We start from the raw sequence: 6,000 nt of genomic DNA on the forward strand, positions 1-6,000 counted from the left end.
CAAACTGGATACGCAATGAGGACCCTGCATTCTGCTGCTTACAGGAAACACACCTCAGAGACAAAGACAGACACTACCTCAGAGTGAAAGGCTGGAAAACAACTTTCCAAGCAAATGGTCGGAATAAGCAAGCTGGAGTAAACATTCTAATATCAAATAAAATCAATTTTCAACGAAAAGTGATGAAAAAAGGTAAGGAAGGACACTTCACGTTCATCAAAGGAAAAATCCACCAAGATGAACTCTCAATCCTAAATATCTATGCCCCAAATACAAGGGCACCTACATACGTAAAAGAAACCTTACTGAAACTCAAAACACACATTGCACCTCACACAATAATAGTAGGAGTTTTCAACACCCCACTCTCATCAATGGACGGATTATGGAAACAGAAATTAAACAGAGATGTAGACAGACTAAGAGAAGTCATGAACCAAATGGACTTAACAGATATTTATAGAACATTCTGTACTAAAGCAAAAGGATATACATTCTTCTCAGCTCCTCATTGTACTTTCTCCAAAATTGACCATATAATTGGTCAAAAAACGGGCCTCAAAAGGTACAGAAAGATAGAAATAATCCCATGTGTGCTATCAGACCACCACGGCCTAAAGCTGGTCTTCAATAACAATAAGGGAAGAATGCGCACATATATGTGGATGTTGAAAAATGCTCTACTCAACCATAACCTGGTCAAGGAAGAAATAAAATAGAAATTAAAGACTTCTTAGAATTTAATGAAAATGATGGCACAACATACCCAAACTTAAGGGACACAATGAAAGCTGTGCTAAGAGGAAAACTCATACCTCTGAGTGCCTGCAGAAAGAAACAGTAGAGAGCATATGTCAGCAGCTTGACCACATACCTAAAATCCCTAGAACAAATAGAAGCAAATACGCACAGGAGGAGTAGCAGACAGGAAATAATCAAATTCAGAGCTGAAATCAGCCAAGTAAAAACAAAAAGGATGATAGAAAGAATCAACAGAACCAAAAGTTGGTTCTTTGAGAAAATCAACAAGATAGACAAACCATTAGCCAGACTAACAAGAGGACACAGAGAGTGTTTCCAAATTAACAAAATCAGAAATGAAAAGGGAGACATAACTACAGATTCAGAGGAAATTCACAAAATTATCAGATGTTACTATAAAAGCCTATATTCAACAAAACATGAAAATCTGAAGGAAATTGACAATTTCCTAGACAGACACCAGGTACCGAACTTAAATCAGGAACAGATAATCCAGTTAAACAGCTTCATAACTCCTAAGGAAATATAAGCAGTCATTAAAGGTCTCCCAACCAAAAAGAGCCCAGGTCCAGACAGGTTTAGTGCAGAATTCTATCAGACCTTCATAGAAGACCTCATACCAATACTATCCAAACTATTCCACAAAATTGAAACAGATGGAGCACTACCGAATACCTTCTATGAAGCCACTATTGCTGTTATACCTAAACCACACAAAGACCCAACAAAGAAACAAAGTAAGAGAACTTCAGAACAATTTACCTTATGAATATCGACGCAAAAAAACTCAATAAAATTCTGGCAAATCGAATCCAGGAGCACATCAAAACAATCTCCACCATGTAAAAGTAGCCTTCATCCCAGGCATGCAGGGATGGTTTAATATACGGAAAACCATCAACGTGATCCATTACATAAACAAACTGAAAGAACAAAACCACATGATCATTTCATTAGATGCTGAGAAAGCATTTGACAAAATTCAACACCCCTTCATGATAAAAGTCCTGGAAAGAATAGGAATTTAAGGCCCATACGTAAACATAGTAAAAGCCATATACAGCAAACCAGTTGCTAACATTAAACTAAATGGAGAGAAACATGAAGCAATCCAACCAAAATCAGGGACTAAACTAGGCTGCCCACTCTCTCCCTACTTCTTCAATATAGTCCTTGAAGTTCTAGCCAGAGCAATCAGACAACAAAAGGAAATCAAGGGGATACAGATTGGTAAAGAAGAAGTCAAAATATCACTATTTGGAGATGATATGATAGTATATTTAAGTGATCCTAAAAGTTCCACCAGAGAACTACTAAAGCTAATAAACAACTTCAGCAAAGTGGCTGGGTATAAAATTAACAGAAATAAATCAGTAGCCTTCCTCTACAGAAAAGAAAAAAAAAGCCGAGAAAGAAATTAGGGAAACGACACACTTCATAATAGACCCAAACAATATAAAGTAACTCGGTGTGACTTTAACCAAGCAAGTAAAAGAACTGTACAATAAGAACTTCAAGACACTGAAGAAAGAAATTGAAGAAGACCTCAGAAGATGGAAAGATCTCCCATGATCATGGATTGGCAGGATTAATATAGTAAAAATGGCCATTTTACCAAAAGCAATCTACAGATTCAATGCAATCCCCATCAAAATACCAATCCAATTCTTCAAAGAGACAGAACAATTTGCAAATTCATCTGGAAAAACAAAAAACCCAGGATAGCTAAAACTATCCTCAACAATAAAAGGACTTCAGGGGGAATCACTATCCCTGAACTCAAGCAGTATTACAGAGCAATAGTGATAAAAAACTGCATGGTATTGGTACAGAGACAGACGGATAGACCAATGGAACAGAATTAAAGACCCAGAAATGAACCCACACAACTATGGGTACTTGATTTTTCACAAAGGAGCCAAAACCATCCAATGGAAAAAAGATAGCATTTTCAGCAAATGGTGCTGGTTCAACTGGAGGTCAACATGTAGAAGACTGCAGATCGATCCATGCTTATCACCCTGTACAAAGCTTAAGTCCAAGTGGATCAAGGACCTCAACATCAAACCAGACACACTCAAACTAATAGAAGAAAAACTAGGGAAGCATCTGGAACACATGGCCACTGGAAAAAATTTCCTGAACAAAATACCAATGGCTTATGCTCTAAGATCAAGAATCGACAAATGGGATCTCATAAAACTGCAAAGCTTCTGTAAGGCAAAGGACACTGTGCTTAGGACAAATCGGCAACCAACAGATTGGGAAAAGATCTTTACCAATCCTACAACAGATAGTGTCCTTATGTCCAAAATATACAAAGAACTCAAGAAGTTAGACCGCAGGGAGACAAATACCCCTATTAAAAATGGGGTTCAGAGCTAAACAAACAATTCACAGCTGAGGAATGCTGAATGGCTGAGAAACACCTAAAGAAATGTTCAACATCTTTAGTCATAAGGGAAATGCAAATCAAAACAACCCTGAGATTTCACCTCACACCAGTGAGAATTGCTAAGATCAAAATCTCAGGTGACAGCAGATGCTGGCGAGAATGCTGAGAAAGAGGAACACTCCTCCATTGTTGGTGGAATTGCAGACTGGTAAAACCATTCTGGAAATCAGTCTGGAGGTTCCTCAGAAAATTGGACATTGAACTGCCTGAGGATCCAGCTATACCTCTCTTGGGCACATACCCAAAAATGCACCAACATATAAAAAAGACACGTGTTCCACTATGTTCATCGCAGCTTCATTTATAATAGCCAGAAGCTGGGAAGAATCCAGATGCCCTTCAACAGAGGAATGGATACAGAAAATGTGGTACATTTACACAATGGAATATTACTTTCTATCAAATCAATGACTTTATGAAATTCATAGGCAAATGGTTGGAACTGGAAAATATCATCCTGAGTGAGGTAACCCAATCACAGAAAAACACACATGGTATGCACTCATTGTTAAATGGCTATTAACCCAAATGCTTGAATTGTCCTAGATGCCTAGAACAAATGAAACTCAAGACGGATGATCAAAATATGAATGCTTCACTCCTTCTTTAAAAGGGGAACAAGAATACCCTTGGCAGGTAATAGAGAGGCAAAGATTAAAACAGAGACAGAAGGAACACCCATTCAGAGCCTGCCCCACATGTGGCCCATACATATACAGCCACCCAATTAGACAAGATGGATGAAGCAAATAAGTGCAGGCCGACAGGAGCCGGATGTAGATCGCTCCTGAGAGACACAGCCAGAATACAGCAAATACAGAGGCGAATGCCATCAGCAAACCACTGAACTGAGAATGGGACCCCTATTGAAGGAATCAGAGAAAGAACTGGAAGAGCTTTAAGGGGCTCGAGATCCCATATGAACAACAGTGCCAAGCAACTAGAGCTTCCTGGGACTAAGCCACTACCTAAAGGGTATACATGGACTGACCGTGGACTCTGACCGCATAGGTAACAATGAATATCCTAGTAAGATCACCAGTGGAAGGGGAAGCCCTTGGTCCTGCTAAGACTGAACCGCCAGTGAACGTGATGGTTGGGGGGAGGGCGGCAATGAGGGGAGGGTGGGGAGGGGAACACCCTTAAAGAAGGGGAGAGGGAGGGATTAGTGGGATGTTTGCCCATAATATGGGAAAGGGAATAACATTCGAAATGTAAATAAGAAATACTCGAGTTAATAAAAAAATAAAATTAAAAAAAGAAAATAACAAAAAGAAAAAATAAAACAGTCCATCTGAGATAAAACAACACACAAAAAATAAATAAGGCTGCTATGAAAAAATATGAAAGAAAGATAGAGAGAAAGAAAGAAAGAAAATGGGGGAGAAAAAAATGAGGAAACAACCATCACTTTTCTTTAATATGTTTTAATATCAATGAACTCAATTCCCTAATACAAAGACATACACTGACTTACTGTACATGTGAAAAGGATACAGCATTTTGCTGCATACAGGAAAAACAACTCAGTGACAAAGACAGACACTACCTCAGAGGAAAAGGCTGGGAAAAAATTCTAAGCAAACCATTCTATGAAGGAAACAGGGGTAGCCATTCTAATTTCGAATAAAATTGACTTTCAACCAAATATTATCAAAAAAGATAAGGAAGGACACTTCATAATTGGCAAAGGAAAAATCTACCAAGATAAACTCTCAATTACGAACACTAATGCTCCAAATGTGAGGTCACACCCCCACCATTCATAAAGGAAACTTTAATTAGCTCAAAGCACACAATGCAACTCACACAAAAATCTTGGGATATTTCAACACCCCATTTTTAGCAATGGATAGATCTTGAAGCAGCAAACAAAGAGAAACATAGTGGAACTAACAGAAGTTATGAACCAAATGGATTTAGCAGACATCAATAAAACATGTAATTCTAAAACAGAATAATGTACTTTTTTCTGTGCACCTCATCATAGCTTCCATGACTTTGATCATATAATTGGTTACAAAACAGGCCTTAAGAGACGCAAAAAGTTTGAAATAATCCCGTGCATCCTATCAGATCACCATGGGCTAAGACAGGTCTTCAATAACAACAAAAAACAACAGAAAGCCAGCTTGTACATGGCAGCTAAACAATGCTTTACTCAATGATAACTTGGAAGAATTAGAGACATTAAAGACTTTTTGGAACTTAATTAAAATGAAAGGACAACATACCCAAACTTATTAGACAAAATCAAAGCAGTCTTAGGAAAACACATGGCCCTGAGAGCTTCCAAAAAGAAACTGGAGAGAGCAAAAACTAGGACCTTGACATCACACATGATGTCTGAGGACAAAAAGAAGGAAATTCACCCAAAAGGAGTAAAGAGAAGAAAATGAATAATTCAGGGCAGAAACTGACCAAGTAGAAACAAAAAGAACTATACAAAGAATCTACAAAACAAGGAGCTGATTCTTTGAGAAAATCAACCGAATAGATAAACCTTTAGCAAGACTAATGAGAGAGCATAGAGACAGTATCCAAATTAACAAATTCAGAAATGAAATTGGATGCATAACAAGAGAAACTGATGACATTCTAAAATTAATCAGATCCTACTACAAAAGCTTATACTCAACCAAACTGTAAAATCTGGATGAAAAGAACAATTATCTAGACAGATACCATGTGCAAAGCTAAATATGGATCGGATAAACCATCTAAAATTCCCATAACCCATAAAGAAATAGAAGCAGTCATTAAAAATCTACAAACCAGAAAAT

Source organism: Rattus norvegicus, chromosome 2, assembly GCF_036323735.1.
Source record: "Rattus norvegicus strain BN/NHsdMcwi chromosome 2, GRCr8, whole genome shotgun sequence".
Classification (NCBI taxonomy): Eukaryota; Metazoa; Chordata; class Mammalia; order Rodentia; family Muridae; genus Rattus; species Rattus norvegicus.